The sequence below is a fragment of the Natrix helvetica genome (genome assembly GCF_964273705.1).
Source record: "Natrix helvetica genome assembly, chromosome: 5".
NCBI classification, from domain to species: domain Eukaryota; kingdom Metazoa; phylum Chordata; class Lepidosauria; order Squamata; family Natricidae; genus Natrix; species Natrix helvetica.
The window spans coordinates 138364348-138381727 of NC_138551.1; the positions used below are offsets into that span (position 1 = coordinate 138364348).

Consider the following 17380-nt stretch of genomic DNA (forward strand, 5'->3'; position numbering starts at 1 on the left):
TGCATGGCAGCCTTGTCCTAGTAAACTCCTTCTCTTTTCTGGCAATTTTCCTCTCTGTTAGAGGTACCAAAATAATCCAGACAATGTAAGATTTCCTGTTGCAGCAGGGGGTTGGACTAGATGACCTCTTAGTAGCCTTCTAGCCCTAAATTGCTGTGCTGTTTCTCTTTCTCTCTCCCTCCCTCCCCCCTCTCTTTCTTTCCCTCTGAGGGAAGCAACCAACACCTCCCCCCCAATAAAATATTACTCCCAGAAAGGCTCCTTCCACATTCCTGCCAGATAAAGATAATAAGACAATGAGCCTATAGAAAGTTTAGCTTCACAAGCAGGGAATGATCCAAACCCTTTTAGAAACACAAAGCCCAAAACTTCAAAACTTCAAAAACATAGAACCATATAAGAATCCTACCTTTTGTCCAGTTTGTTGTTCAGTTGACCCAGAAACAAACTGCTGAATGTCACTTTGCAAACTTCCTTTTGAGCAGCTTTTCCATTTAAAGTTTGCAGCATTAAAACTTGTGGACTTCAACTCCCAGAATTCCACAGCCAGGCATGCTCAGTTCTGATTTAAAGTGACAGCATTTGTTTTTCTCCTTTGCTGAATTTACCGAGTAAAAAGTGAGTTTCCTTCTTTCTTTTTCTTTCTCTTTCTTTCTCCCTTCTCTTCTCCCTCCCTCCCTCTCTCCCTCTCCCTCTTAGTTTTTAAAATCTCTTTTCCCTTGCCTGAACCGGCAGGGAAAAGGGGCTTTAAAAAAACAGCTTCTGATGAAGGTTGAGGGGGGGGGGGGGCATGTCCAGGCCACCATTACTACCGGTCTGGTCCGGTATGCCAGATTTTCACTATTACTTCTTGCGGACCGGGAGGAACCCACCCCTGATTTAGACATTGACCACTGCTAACTTTAAAATGGGTTGTGTGCAGTTTGAAATACATTTCTGTATACTTTGGTTTGCGATTAGCATTGCTGAACTTTGCCTTCATACTTGAAGACATGGGAGACCCTGTGACCATCTAGCCAACAGATTCCCTGCAGGGATCTTAGTCAAAGCTTCTCTGATTGATGGCTGCTCAATCTTTTCATGAAGACAATCAGAAGAGGAGACTGAAAGTTCATTCACTAGTTCAGCTCTAAAACTGCTCCATCTTGTAGGATGTTTTTCTTGTCATTCAGCCAGAGAATCTCCTTTCTTGTAACCAAGTCCATTTTCCCATGTCTGACACTCTGGAATATTTGTGAGCAGATCTTAAGTTTGTGTGTAACTTTTTCAGTTCCTAGAAGATCATCTTTTCGCCAATTTTGAGATTGCCTTAGTTGGAAAAGCAGATCCAGATTTCCAGCTCTTACTTTTTCCTCAAGGTGGCTCCTTTGACCTCTCCCTTGGCTTCTTTACCCTTCCCTAAACCTGACCCACATTTTGTGCAAATTCTCCTCCAAGTGTGGTGCCTGCAAGGGGACCTGGTCCTTGAGTTGGGCTCTCCCCACATCCGAACGTTCACTTCCTGGGATTCTTATGGCTGCATTTGCCTTTTTTCCATTTCATTTTCATATATACTCTCTTTTAAATAACTTTTATTATTATTTTCTCGATGTAAAATAGAGAAATAAGAACAATTAGGAAAGGGGGGAGAGAATAGAGTGTGGAAAAGAAGAAGGAACAGAAAAGCAGAGACTTCCAACTTTTTTTGAGGCAGTAAATTACGTAAGATTATAATGTCAATTTATTTCTTGTAGAAACATAATAAATTCTAGACAGTTCTATAACAGCTACCTACTTAGTCACCAAAACCCAAGTCAGAATAGTATTTTCATCTCTTTCAATCAGAAAGTCCAGAAACGGTTTCCAAGCATAAACAACGCTATTTACATTCTCTTACTTAATCAATGTTGTTCACTTTGCCATCTCTGCCAATTTCATCAGTTTCTCCATCCATTCTTCCATTGTGGGAATTGACACCTCGTTCCATTTTTGAGTGCATAAAATTCTCCCTGCAGTCAGCATATATGATAACAGAGTTCCATTTCCCCCCAATTCCTTATCCAATAGTCCTAAAGGAAAAACTTAGGGATTCCATTGTATTTTAAGAATCTTCAGGATTGAATCATATAATCTGATCCCCATATTTCTTTGCCTTGTCACAAGTCATCCACATATGATAAAATGTATCTTTCTTTTAATTACATTTCTAACAAACATTTAAACATTTATACCAAGGATTTTTCATAAATATTCTTGTCACGTTTTATCTCCCATCCTTCTTCCAGTTCATCATTAATGAAATTATCATCCAGTTAATTATATAATTATCTAATAAATCATTATCATCCAATTTTAATCACCAATTTATTATGAATGACCAGTAGAGATGTATAATTATATCATAAAAAGTGCCAATGAAACCTTAACAATAAACCTACGGTATAGCTCTCATCCATCTGTCCTTAGATAAGATAACATAGTTTGTCAAGTCCAAATTGTTAAACATCAGATATTTTTGTACTGGATTTCATTTGTGCATCTCTCGCTATTCAGAAATCGTAAATATTTTCTTTCTGGAAGAGGGGAATTTTCTGAAAATGATCTAAGCAGCTTTGTTTAAGAGTTGATGCATCTCTTGCAACATAAAACCATGATTTACCCATTCAATCTATTAAATAATAGATTGAATGATAGATGATCAAGGGGTAATTGTTGTTCATATCTCCTTAGTTCTATGAGGAACATTGAAAATTATTTGAATAGTTTTTAAGACGGTCTTATCTCACCATCCAGCATTCACTTAAATACCTTCCTAATCATGAAGGTATGAAGAAGTTAATGTCCCAAAGTTGCTTTTTCACAAGTACTTGTTGGAAGAAATGACTTTTTTCTTGTAGTTGCTGGTGGGATCTCTCTTCACAGTCTGGTATGTGGCAGTGTCCTTCAGAAGACTGTTCACCTTGGCTTTGTAGTCATCTGTGTTCAGATGCATAGTCATCCATCCAGACAAAAATTGAGCAACATGGTATATGCAATACAATGCAGTGAGCACATGTACATTGGAGAAACAAAACAACCACTTCATAAATGCATGGCACAACATAGGAGAACAAACCCATCAGGACAAGATTCAGAAGTCCGTCTGCATTTAAAAGACAATGGCCACTCTTTTGAAGACAGCAAAGTCCACATTTTGGACAGAGAGGACTGCTGGCTTGAAAAAGGGGCCAAAGGGGCCATCAATGTCAAAACTATGCCCCCAGACTTGAAGCATTCCCATAATCTAGTAACCAAGTGTAAGGATAAGTGGAATGACCTTGGGGATGGGGGAAGAGATGCTGAGAGGGAAGGGGAAGCCCTCAGCTGCTTAACAGACAGAGAAAGAATTTGTGCTTTCAGACTTTTAATATTCTGTTAATGTACTTACAAAAATTAGAATTAACTTCTTTGGTCATGTTTCCGGTTTGTTTACCTGGATGAAATTTAGTCTCACAACTTTCTTCTAAACATGCTTACTAGCAGTCATCCTGTTTTTTTGCCAAGGAATTTATGAATAATTTCTTTAGTGGTTTGTTTGTTTGGTTGTTTTATGACTATTCTGGAAAATATTTTCTCAATTATTTTTTATCAATATATAATTAAGAAATTTTTGCTGAATATTTGTTTTTCACTTTTGAAGATAGTGGTAACCCTTGTTTTCCCAAGAGTTGCTTGTAAATTAGACAACTATAGAAGAAAGATTCAAATATGAAAAGAACGCGTGGAAGAAGAAACCAAGTTTTCTGCTTTTAAAATTTCCGGATGTTTCCATTTTAGATTCATACCTTTCTGGCAAAGGACGTGTTTTGCAATTTTTCCCCCTGGAAACTGTACTTGGACCAAAATGGAGATGTAGCAGCAGATCTGACCATCGAGAGTTGGGTGGTTCACCGCTGGATGGATTACACCAAAGAGATCCTGGGGAGATTTGAAAGACAGAGAGTGATTGTCAACCAAGATGATATTCCGCGACTAAAGTTGCTCAACACAGTGGGTGAAATATTGACACCTTTTCACTGTTTTCTAATGCTTTAGGAATCATTTCCAGTTGTCCAAGTCCAATCACTATGCTGGATGACCTTTACTCAGAACTGAATGTGAGGAATGACAGTTTTCTGAGACTGCTTAGGACGTTTCAGTAGGACTCAACAAAGTGTCCATTAGAAGCTATAATATGGAACAATGTTCCAAGCAATTCAGCCATGTCCAATATTCAAGTTTGGCTTAAGGTCCAGTGGGAAGTAAGATTTGGAATTAGAATTCCGCTTCTCCAAATTTATATGCAAATTTATATACTTTCAGTATATAAGCTATGGTAGCTTAAAAACAATGTATTGTATGTATAATGTCTCGTATAGTGTCCTGACCCAGAAAACTGAAGTAACAAAACCAGGGGTGGCGAACACGCGGCTCGCGAGCCGCATGCGGCTCCTGGCCAAAATAAATGAGGCTCTTTGCCTCTTATCATTATTTAGTATACTGTGGCTCGGATCGCGCACTCCCTTTCGGGAGCTGGGGAGGTGCTTTGCAGGCAGCTAGAACGGGCCGCCCGCAAAGGACTTCCCCAGACTTGCTTTGAGGAGCACGGGGCGACTGAGGCTAGTTGTGAAGCCCCAAAGCCCCCGCCGCCACCGGAAGAACTGCTGCCACCACCTCCTCCTCCTCCTCTAACAGGCAGCACTGCCGGATTTGCCGCCCGGCGCTGCGGCTGAGATGAAGCCGCCAAAGCTCCAGCCGGCATCTCCGCGCGTGGCAGCGGCACCTCCCATCCGCTCGGAGCAGCTGAGCTCAGTCAGCGCTGGGTTACCCCTGCCCCCTCCTCCTCCTCCGCCGTGCTTTTGAGGAGCCACGAGGCTGCAGGAGCCAGTAGGAACGCAGGGGGGGGGGAGCAGGGGAAAAAAAGCCTCATGGCTCCTCAAAAGCACGGAGGAAGGGGAGGGGGCAGGGGTAACCCAGCGCTGAGCTCAGGAGCAAATCTGGTGATTCTGTTGGAGGAGGAGGAGGAGGAGGTAGCAGCAGTTATTCTGGTGGCAACTCGTACTCGTCGGCATCTTCAGCAGAAGCCCTGCCCACAATGAAGAAAGCAAAGATGGAGCAGATCCACGCAGATGACGTCGCTGCAACATGACTGGAGGAGGAATTCTGGGAGTTGAAGTCCACAAGTGTTAAAGCTGTCAGGTTTGAAGACCCCTGGGGGTTTTTTCCCCTAAAGGGTTAGGGGTGCAAGGGTCTTGTAACTTGACAGCTTTAAGAGTTGCATGCTTCAAATGCCAGAGTTTCTGAGCCAACATTTTGGTTGCTAAGCAGGAGCGTTGTTAAGTGATACTGATATTATATAACACTGGGTTGGCCACTCGCTCATTCGCTCTGGGTGAAGAGGAGGTTTTTCCCCAATGCCATCGCTCTGGACTTCATGAAGCAGCAAAGTCCTTGCCTGCCATGGGAGACGCCAGAGGCCAGTGGCAGGAACCAGGTGAAGGATCTGCATCTCTCAGAACATTTGGAACTACAGGCAGTCTTCCACTTACTAAAGTTCATTTAGTGATCGCTCAAAGTTACAACAGCACCCAATAACTCTTTTTCACACTTATGACCGTTACAGCACTCCCAAGGTCATGTGATCAAAATTCAGACACTTCTTAGCTGACTCATATTTATGACTCTTGCAGTGTCTGTGTCTGTGTGTGTTCATGTGATTCCCTTATGCGACCTTCTGACAAGCAAAGTCAGCGGGGAAGCCAGATTCACTTAGTAACTGTGCTACTAACTTAATAACAGCAGTGATTCACTTAACAACTGTGGCAAGAAAGGTTGTAAAAAGGGACAAAACTCACTTGCCAAATCTCTCACTTAGCAACATAAAATTTGGGCTCAACTGTGGTCACAAATCAGACATTTATATTTACCTAAGTGAAGACCAGAGGCTGCTTGGCTCCATTTCCCACGGATTCTTAGCCCTAACCCACTTTCTTTGCCATCCCTTCTGCTCAGTCTCGGCCTCAATCCAAATGTGTGGAAAGTTGTCATCCTGGATTTGCCAAGAGGACTCGAGAAGGAGAGCCAGTTTGCTGCTATGACTGCGTTCCTTGTCCGGAGGGGACCTTCTCCACTCAGGAAGGCGGGTGACACTGAGGAAAATGGGAGGCTTTGTGGAAGCAGATCCCTCCAGAACCTTTTCATGAAAGTACACGTTGAAGTTGTTTTTTCCCCCTTACCTAAAGAGAAGAATAGCCAAAAGATCTTGAAGGAGAGGCTAGGAAGAGGTAGAAGTTGTGGCAGATTGGGCAAGCTTTACCTTTGACAAGGAAAATCATTCTTCTGCTTGCGAGTTTGTCCTTCCCTGTTTATCTTTCCAGGAACTTTGAAACAGTAGGAATTCTTTAGCTCCATTGTTTTTCCTCATCTGAAGCAGATGTTGTCCCCAAAATTGCTGCAAAATAAGCCATATCAAGCAATCAATTTGCATTAAGGTCATCAACAACCACAAGCAGAAAGATCTTCTTGAAGGATCATGGAGGGAGGGATTTAGAGAAACAAAAGAAAACAAAGTTCTTACCATAAAACCAAGCAAAATGGTATCGTGAGAGGAGAGGGGTGAATTAAATAGACAGTTGTTGGAGGTAAAATGTTTTTCTCCATTGCTGTAATTGTCCAAGTTATGGACTAAAGGTGAAACACTAATATTCATTTTAACCTAGTTCTAATTCCTTGGTATCCTTGGTACTGGGCCTTCCACTTGTTGTTATCTCTCTCTCTCTTTTTCTTTTTGTTAAATAGTGAAATATGAACAACCACAAGCCCAACAAAAAACAAAATTAATTGTGGTTCAAACACAACAAAAAGTGTCCTAGATACACAGTTGTGATCCAATCGCAAGGAACCTAACAACAAAGATGTGAAAATGTAGAAATAATAAAAATAACCAAACTGCACAATCTTGATTGATATGGAACTAGTTCGGTGCTTGGACTTATCAGTAAATCTAGACAGCAGGGAAAGAAATCGCTTCATCTGCTCATCCTTAGAATATAAAGACTTTGCCAAAATAAAGTCCGAGATTCTCCTCATGGATTATTTAAAGAATTAATCTTCCTCAAATTAGGATTATTTAAATGTACACAAGATTGTACCTCTTTGCTGGGCCCCAACTCAATTGAAACAAAACTCTTCATTAAATGACACATTTTAGAAATATAATTTATCATCTTCCAATTACATTAACTATTATACTTATTGCCAAAGTGTGTTGGAAGATTGGGCAAGCTGTACTACTGCCAGAGTAAACCTCTCTTCTTGACACATTGACCTCCGTAAGAACAACTTTGAAACTTGAGGAAATCTCTTAGGTCCACCACCTGGAAGGACTATGGGCCTCCCCTTGAGGAACTCTGAGAAGATGTTGCTGGCCCAAAATAAGGTCGTGTGGACAGTTATGGGGGCGCCTCACAACACCCATATTAGTGCTGCTCCCAGTAGCCATTTCAGATTATTTGTAGGTCTACCTTTCTTTACCAGCCAACGAGATTTCACAGGATAGGAATCTTCTGGGACCAGCATATTAAGAAATGCCATCTGAAAGGATCTAGGACTTCCTCCTAGGAAGATTATCAGATTCATTATTTTCCTCTAGTAATGTAGATTTCTATGAAAGCTCCCTATTACACAGTAAGTGCTTTAGTTCCTATGACTTCCACCAATTCCATATACTTTATACATATAATTTTTGGAAGATTGTATTTTCATTTTTTCCCATGGAATGATTAAGCAATCCATCTTGAAAAATGTCCCAGTTATCAGCTATTACCCAAAGAAGGTATTTTTGGAGAACAGTCAAAGGACAGAAGGGGAGAAGGAGAAATTTCCTAACAGTGAGGACTAGGAACCAGTGGAAGAGCTTCCCTTCAGAAATCATGGATGCTCCATCACTGGAGGTTTTTAAGAAGAGACTGGACATCCACTTGTCTGAGGTGGTATAGGTTCTCCTGCTTGAGCAGGGGGCTGGACGAGAAGACCTCCAAGGACCCTTCCAGCTCTATTCTATTATAATCAGTTCATAATTCTAATTCTAATCAGAATGTTAATGAAATATTTTTTTTCTCCTCAGATGCAGGAAAATGCACCAAGTGTCCAGATGATAAATATCCAAATTTGGACAGAGTCCAATGTATCCCCAAAGTTATAACCTACCTGTCTTATGAAGAACATCTGAGCATCATCCTAATGTCTTTTGCTGTACTCTTGTTCTTAACCACAGGTCTTGTTTTAATCATCTTCATCAAATACAGAGAAACTCCCCTTGTCAAAGCCAACAACCGGGACCTCTCCTACATCCTCCTGGTCTCCCTCCTGCTTTGTTTCTTGTCCTCTTCTCTCTTCATTGGTCAACCAAGGAAAGCCACCTGCCTTCTCCGACAAACGGTTTTCAGCATCATCTTCTCATTTGCTGTTTCTTCTCTCTTGGCCAAAACCATCATGGTGGTACTGGCTTTCCTAGCCACAAAACCAGGAAACCGAGTGAAGAGATGGTTGGGGAAGAGCTTGGCCAACTCCATCATCCTTTCTTGTTCCGCTGTCCAAATTATCATCTGCTCCACCTGGCTGGGAGTTTCTCCCCCCTTCCCTGACTCTGACCTCCACTCCCAGCCTGGAGAGATCATCCTGCAATGCAATGAAGGGGCCGTTGTCATGTTCTACGTCACCCTCAGCTACATGGGCTTCCTGGCTGCCATCTGCTTCACGGTGGCTTTCCTGGCCAGGAATCTGCCTGGGGCCTTCAACGAAGCCAAGCTGATCACCTTCAGCATGCTGGTCTTCTGCAGCGTCTGGGTGACTTTTGTTCCCACCTACCTGAGCACCAAAGGGAAATACATGGTGGCTGTTCAGGTCTTCTCCATCCTGGCCTCCAGTGCTGGTCTGCTGGGCTGCATCTTCATTCCCAAGTGCTACATTATCATTCTGAGGCCAGACTTGAACACAAAGGAGCACCTCACAGCCAGAACAAATGTAAAAACATGAGACATAATACCATGATATTTAAAGGGATTGTAAAATGTCCTTTTATTTGAAAGAACATATTATTTCCACTTAGATAGTATTCAGAAATTTAAAAAAAATCATATCTACATGTTCCCAAATGGGAAATTGTTGAAAGACTGGAATTCTTGTATCTCCCTTCCTTTTCATCTCAATAAATCTTGCTAAAGAGAACTCTGTGAAAATCATTCAGAGAAATGTGTTGTTCAGCAACTGCTAATGAATTTGACACCTTTGAAGAAATCATTTGATCAAGTATTCATACTGACAGCAGCTAAAAGTGTATGCTTGAAAGAATGAATAGGAAAAATGGTAAAATGTGGGAGCCAAGCTCCAACTATGTTGTTTGACAATCTCCATGAGAATCATTGACCATCCCACCAAGCCAGAGAAGGTGGGGACCTCCAAGGCCTCTTGCTTAATTGCTCCCATCCAATGAGACCTAGTTAACTCACCTTCCCATAATTATTCCTGTCCTGTTAAAGAAGCTTCTCCATAAAATCCACTATCCTGTCTCCATTCTCTTATTGGATGATAAGGACACTGTAAACAGCCGGTTCTTTTCCCCAATGCATGGGCCAGGTTGAGACTGGAGCACAGAAGATGTGGGTGGAGATACCCCACAGGAGAGTTAGACTGCATCCTGATGATATTGGGCTCCTTGTGGCTGCACCAAGTGAATAGCAGGAGATCGGGCATGTCTCAAACTCCATCAGAGGAAAGAAAGAGGGCCTCTCTCTTTCTCTCAAGGTGGGAAGCCCAGCAGTGCAAACCTTGAAGGCCTGATCTGGGGGGTTCCCCTCAGTCATCTCAGGCTGTTTCCAGCCCCAGAAGCCCCGGAAATAAGCCCTTCAGGAGGACTTTGCTCCCGGCTCCCAGGAAGCGAGCAGAAGGGAGAAGAAAGGGAAAGTTCTGCTTACAAGATCCTGAACGTCCATGGAGACAAATTCCAATGGACTATTAGACAATCAAGGTAGTCCTCCACTTATGCCCACAATTTCTGTTTCTAAGCAAGGCATTCTTAAGTAAGTTCTGCCTCATTTTACAACCTGTTTGCCATGGTTGTTAAGCAAATGAGCGTGGTCGTTAAGCAAATATTTGATTGATCCCACTTCCTTGTTGGCCTTTTGTGGAGGGTTGGAGGTTTCTTCTGAGTGGCTTCTCCAGAGCAGCAAAGGGAGGAAAAGACACACAAGTGGGAGGCTGCCAATCAGTATCTCTCATTGCAGGGGATTCTTCATCTTTCCTGAAACTCATTCACGATCTAATTTTAGAGGGGGAGCCGGACCTCGCGGGAATAACGGAGACCTGGTTGGGCCACGAGGGAGGTCTTCCCCTCGTGGAAATGTGCCCACCAGGCTACCGAGCATTTCACCAGCCCCGGGCTCAGGGAAGGGGCGGTGGGGTGGCAGTAATTATTCGGGAGGACTTAGAGCCGAGGGAGTCTACTGTGCCACAGACGTCCGGATATGAATCCCTTGTTGTGAAATGGGGCCCTGGGAGACAGTTGGGCCTGCTGATAGTATACCTGGCTCCTCGCTATACATCAGCGGCTCTGCCTGAACTCCTCGAGCTGATCGCATCGGTGGCGGTCGAGACCCCCAAACTTTTAGTGATGGGGGATTTTAACCTGCCATCGATGGGTAGAGGACCTGGTGGTCGAGTGGAATAATGCGACTACCGGGGCCTTGAACCGGGTGGTGCCTTTGCGGCCTCTCCGGCGGCAACGATCCACCCTGGCCCCTTGGTTTACCGAGGAGCTGAGGGTGATGTAATGCCGCAAGAGACGTCTAGAGAGTCGTTGGAGATACTCTCGTTCCGAACTTGATCGAACACAGGCACGAGCCCATTTAAGGACATACCTTGTGGCATTGAGAGTGGCCAAACGCCAATATTGTGCCACTCTCATTGCATCCGCAGAGAACCGCCCTGCCGCCCTGTTTCGGGTGTCCCGCTCCCTCTTGTTTCAGAGGCCGCGGGAGGCCCCTCTATAGGGCAGAGCAGAGGAATTTGGGAAATATCTGCAGGATAAAATCGCTCAAATCCGGAAGGATTGGGTCCCTGTTAGTGGTCCAATGGAGACGTCCGTGGCGAGTCTTGAGGAATCGACCTGGGAGGAGTTTGACTTGGTTGCCATCGAGGATTTGGACAGAATGCGTGGACGACTGCGACCCACCACATGTTTATTGGACCCGTGCCCCTCCTGGCTTGTACTGGCATCCTGGGAGGTTACACGCGACTGGCTCCTGGACCTAGTGAATGCTTCGCTGAGCGAGGGGTCTCTCCCGGCCGCCTTGAAAGAGGCGGTGGTGAGACCCTTGCTCAAGAAGCCTTCCCTGGATCCTTTGGAGCTGGCCAATTATCGTCCTGTCTCCAACCTTCCCTTTTTGGCGAAGGTTGTAGAGAGTGTGGTGGCCTACCAGTTTCCACGGCATCTGGAGGAAAATGATTATCTAGACCCGCGCCAGTCCGGCTTCCGCCCAGGTCACAGCACGGAGACGGCCTTGGTCGCGTTGGTGGATGATCTCTGGAGGGCCAGAGATAGAGGTTGTTCCTCTATCCTGGTCCTATTAGACCTCTCGGCGGCTTTTGATACCATCGACCATGGTATCCTGCTGCGCCAGCTGGAGGGGTTGGGGGTCCGGGGCACCGTTTTGCGGTGGTTCGGCTCTTACCTTTCTGGCCGGACGCAGCGTGTGTTGGCAGGGGAGGAGAGGTCGACCCTACGCCCCCTTACTTGTGGGGTGCCACAGGGGTCGGTCCTCTCGCCACTCCTGTTCAACACATATATGAAGCCACTGGGTGAGATCATCCGTGGTTTCGGGGTGGGATACCATCTGTACGCTGATGATACTCAGCTGTACTTTTCCACCCCGAACCACCCCAACGAGGCCATCGAAGTGATGTCCCGGTGTGTGGAAGCCGTACGGATCTGGATGGATGACAACCGACTCAAACTCAACCCCTCCAAGACGGAGTGGCTGTGGGTACCGGCTCCCCGGTTCAGCCAATTAATTCCATCATTGGCCATCGGGGGCATTCAACTTGCCCCCGTGGAGCGGGCGCGCAATTTGGGCGTCCTCCTGGATGCCCGGCTGTCCATGGATGACCATGTGACAGCCGTGGCAAGGGGGGCGTTCCACCAGGTTCGCCTGGTGCGCCAATTGTGCCCCCTACTGGACCGGGACGCCTTACGCACAGTCACTCATGCGCTGGTGACGTCTCGCTTGGACTACTGTAACGCTCTCTACATGGGGCTTCCCTTGAAATGCACCCGGAGGCTACAGTTGGTCCAGAACGCAGCCGCGCGGGTAATTATGGGGAGTACTAGGTACTTCCATGTGACATCGTTCCTGCGCGAGCTGCACTGGCTTCCTGTGGTCTATCGGGTGCGTTTCAAGGTTTTGATAACAATCTCTAAAGCGCTCCATGGCTCAGGTCCTAGTTACTTGCGGGATCGTATTCTGCCCCATACATCCCTGCGACCAATCCGCTCGCACAGAGAGGGCCTCCTCCAGGTACCGTCCACCAGACAGTGTCGAGGGGCGGCGCCTAGGAGTAGAGCCTTCTCTGTGGCGGGCCCAGCCCTGTGGAATGACCTCCCTCCGGATATTAGGAATACCTCTGACCTCCGCTCCTTTCGTGTAAAGCTCAAGACCCACCTTTTTCAAGTTGCTGGCCTGGCTCAACTTTGATCCAACTATATCGCTCCTGAGGGGTTTTTTATTTGGGGTATTTTAATTGCATTCAATTTATTTAGGGGTTTTTAAACATTGTGTTTTTACTTGTTTTTATCTATCAGTTCACCTCCTCCTTGTATATGTCGTGTATATGTCTTGGTATATGTTTTGTTATATGTATGTCGATATATTTATTTCCTATGTTTTGTTGTACGCCGCCCCGAGTCCTTCGGGAGAGGGTGCGGCTAAGAAATAAATATTTATTATTATTATTTATTATTAACTGAGGAAGGAGGCAGGAAGTGGGAGAGGGGAAACAGCTCCTGGGTGCAAACACTGAGTCAATCTCCATGAAAGGATCCAGGAGGTCTCTTAATCTGTCTCTGGGGTGGCTTTCCTCAGCTTGGTCATTTCAGATAGGTTCAACTTCAACTCCCAGAATTCCCAGCAGAGCTTTGATTGCATCATCGTGGATGCTTCTGACCTATGGCTCATCCAGCCCTGGGCCTTCTTGGAACTGTTGTTGATGCACCTGCTGGATGATGGAACGGATAAAGAGGCTACTGGAGGCCATCCACTCTTGTATGATTTGCAGCCTGGATTCAGGCAAGACATGTGGATGTAAACCATGAGGATATAAACCCAAAGGAACCAAATTGTGGGGTTCCTATACTTTTAATCCAGTGTTTGTCATCTTTGGCAACTGAAATTTATTAATTATTTTTTTTTAATTTCTTGAATTAAACTGGAGTAGAAAGAAGAAAGAAAGATAAGTATAGAAAAAAGACTATTGTGCCACAAGACACAGACAGACAGACAAACATACACACACACACACAAACACTTCAGAAATTCTTCATATATGCAAGATATAAAATTTCATGCAGCAGTTTCCGTAAAGGACACCAATAATTATAATAGCCAAAGCCCAGTTGACCTCTTTAAGTAACTTTACTTTACTTTTACTTTATTCGCACTTATAGACTGCCCACTCTCAAAAAAGGGACTCGGGGCGGTGTACAGTCAATACATAAAAGATACATAACATAAATAATTAAATAGTTAGATAGTTATGGAGGAGGTTAAAAGAAGAACTGTACATTAAAGTAAAGTATTTAAAATATAATTTAAAAACCCCCTAAAAAATACCCCGTAAGTTAAATTTAAAAATGGATCCCCTGAAATAACAGTAAAAATATATCTGCCAGGAGGTAGAAGTTATGAGTGTGCCAGGCCAGCTAATCGAAACAGGTGAGTCTTCAGTTTTTGTCGGAAGGAGCGGAAGTCGGTGGTGGTTCTAATGTCGGGGGGGAGGTCATTCCAGAGGGTTGGGCCCATCACAGAGAAGGCCCTACTCCTAGGCGTCGCCCGTTGGCATTGCCTGGTGGACGGCACCAGGAGAAGTCCCTCCCTGTGAGAGCGGATTGGTCGCAGGGATGTGTGTGGCAGGATGCGATCCCGCAGGTAGCTAGGTCCTGTGCCATGGAGCGCTTTGAAGATGGTAATCAAAACCTTGAAACGCACCCGAAAAACCACAGGCAGCCACTGCAGCTCGCGCAGGAGAGGTGTTACGTGGGAGTACCTAGTACTGCCCATGACAGCCTGCGCGGCTGCGTTCTGGACTAGCTGTAGTCTTCGGGCGCGTCCCAAGGGAAGCCCCATGTAGAGAGCATTGCAGTAGTCCAGGCGAGACGTCACCAGCGCGTGAGTGACCGTGCGTAGGGCATCCCGGTCCAGTAGGGGGCGCAATTGGTGCACCAGGCGAACCTGGTGGAACGCCCCCCTTGCCACGGCTGCCACATGGTCGTCCATCGACAGCCGGGCATCTAGGAGGACGCCCAAATTGCGCGCCCGTTCCACAGGAGGCAATTGTTCGCCCCCTATGGCCAGTGATGGAGTCAACTGGCTGAACCGAGGTGCCGGTAACCACAGCCACTCAGTCTTGGAGGGGTTGAGTTTGAGTCTGTTGTCCCCCATCCAGACTTCGACAGCCTCGTTGGGGTGGCTTGGGGTTGAAATGTACAGCTGGGTATCATCAGCGTTCAGATGATACTCAACCCCAAAACCACGGATGATCTCCCCCAGTGGCTTCACATATGCGTTGAACAGAAGGGGTGAGAGGACCGACCCCTGTGGCACCCCACAAGTGAGTGGCCTCAGGATCGACCTCTGCCCCCCTGCCAACACACATTGCATCCGGTCGGAGAGGTAGGAGCCGAACCACTGCAAAACGGTGCCTCCGACTCCCATCCCCTCCAGCCGGCGCAATAGGATACCATGGTTGATGGTATCAAAAGCCGCTGACAGATCTAATAGGACCAGGATAGAGGAACAACCTCTATCTCTGGCCCTCCAGAGATCATCAACCAACGCGACCAAGGCCGTCTCCGTGCTGTGCCCGGGTCGGAAGCCGGACTGGCGTGGGTCTAGATATTCGGATTCGTCAAGGTGTCGCGGAAATTGCTGTGCCACCACATTCTCTACAACCTTCGCTAAAAAGGGAAGGTTGGAGACTGGACGGTAATTAGCTAGCTCCATCGGGTCAAGTGAAGGCCTCTTGAGTAAGGGCCTCACCACCGCCTCTTTCAAAACGGTTGGTAAGGACCCCTCACCCAACGAGGCGTTCACCAGGCCCAGTAGCCAGCCTCGTGTCACCTCCCAGGATGCCAGTACCAGCCAGGAGGGACACGGGTCCATTAAACATGTGGTGGGTCGCAGCCGTCCACGTAACCTGTCCAAATCCTCGGGGGCAACAGAGTCAAACTCCTCCCAGAATGGTCTCACAAGACTCACTGTTGACGGCTCCCCTGGTCCACTGAAGGGGGCCCATCCGCTCCGGATCTGAGCGACTTTGTCCTGCAGATATTCCCCAAACTCCTCTGCTCTGCCCTGCAAGGGGGCTTCCCGCGTCCTCTGCGATAAGAGGGAGCGGGTTACCCGAAACAGGGCGGCAGGGCGGTTATCAGCGGACGCAATAAGAGCGGCACAATGTCTACGTTTGGCTGCTCTTAATGTCACAAGGTAGGTCCGTAAATAGGCTCTTACCTGTGTTTGATCAGATTCGGAGCGTGAGGACCTCCACCTGCTCTCTAGACGTCTCGTATGGCGCTTCATCACCCTCAGGTCCTCGGTATACCAAGGAGCCCGGGTGGGTCGCTGCCATAGGAGAGGCCGCAAAGGCGCAACCCGGTCCAAGGCCCCAGCCGCCGCCCTATTCCAGGCGGTCACTAGGTCCTCCGACCGAGAGCGGGTCAGGGCTACAGGTAGTGGCCCAAGCTCCGGCTGGAACCTATCCGGTTCCATCAGGTGCCTGGGGCGGTACCAACTTAGACAGTCTGGTACCGCCTCCTCGCGGTGGGGGGTAGCGCCAGGGAAGTCCAGCCGGAGAGATGAGTGATCTGACCATGACAGGGGAGTGACAACTAAATCCCCTATTCCCAGATCACTCGTCCACTGCCCAGATACAAAAACAAGGTCCAGTGTGTGGCCACCTTCGTGTGTGGGGCCCTGAATTAATTGGGTCAGGTCCATGGCTGTCATGGAAGCCATGAACTCCCGAGCCACCTCAGATGCTTCCCCCGTCGACGGCAGGTTGAAATCCCCCATAACCAAAAGTTTGGGGATCTCAACTGCCGTCTCTGAGATCAGCTCGAGGAGCTCGGGCAGGGCTGCTGATGCATAGCGAGGAGCCAAGTATACAATCAGCAGACCCCACTGCCTCCCTGGGCCCCATTTCACACCAAGGGACTCACACCCGGGTATCTGAGGAACAGTGAACTCCCTCGGCTCCAAACCTTCCCGTATAACTACCGCCACCCCGCCACCCTTACCCAGGGCCCGAGGCTGATGGAATGCACGGAAACCCGGTGGGCACATTTCCACAAGGGGTAAACCACCCTCGTGGCCCAACCAGGTCTCCGTTATCCCTGCAAGGTCCAGCTCCCCCTCTGAGATCAACTCACTGATGAGGGGGGCCTTGTTGGTCACGGACCTTGCATTGCAAAGCATCAGCCGCAGGCCCTGGTTCTGTAGTTCCTGGCCACCTAGACTGCGGGGGTTGGGACAAACGACCGGGCGTAGCCAGCAACCACGGTCTCCCAACCGACCTTGTGATCTTCTCCTGTCTTCGCATCCCGCCCTCCCCGCGACCGTTGTAATAAAACAACCCTCTGTTGGAATAGCTTTTTCCCTCCCCCCCCACCACACTCACTTCCCCCCTGGACTCACCTGTTCGTCTGGCACTGGCTCCCCTCCAGGCCTGATTAACCCACCCCCCCCACCCTGGAACCCCCTAAAAAAGATACAAAACATTTAGTTAAAAATCCCCTGTTCAGAAGCTGCAAGGAAGAGCAGGATTTCCTTGAGGAATCAGGCCCACAAAGTTCCCCTTCCAAGGTGGGAGACCAAAAGGCAGAGAGGCCATTTATGTGCTCTCTCCATCAGGATCCAGATACCTGAGGTGCCCTACAAGAGGAGAGGGGCCTGGGCAATGACTGGGAGCTTCCGGTCCAAGTGAAAGTCCAAGGATCTGGTCACAATGTTGAGGTCCCCTTTTATTTTAGGTCTCCCAGGGCTGCAGCAGAAACAGACACAACATCAAAGGTTCAGTCTCCGGTCTACAAATGGAGCTGCACCAGTGTTGGCAAACA

The 17380-nt window shown here is 47.1% G+C and overlaps 1 long non-coding RNA gene across 1 annotated transcript; it reads left to right on the forward strand.

Annotated features, from left to right (window-relative positions):
• The first annotated feature begins 566 nt into the window (after positions 1-566).
• On the forward strand, positions 567-7399 carry LOC309393683. The gene is made up of 3 exons (XR_014175635.1): positions 567-618; positions 3796-4008; positions 6010-7399. It is a non-coding gene; the product is annotated as an uncharacterized lncRNA (long non-coding RNA).
• Positions 7400-17380: the final 9981 nt, after the last annotated feature.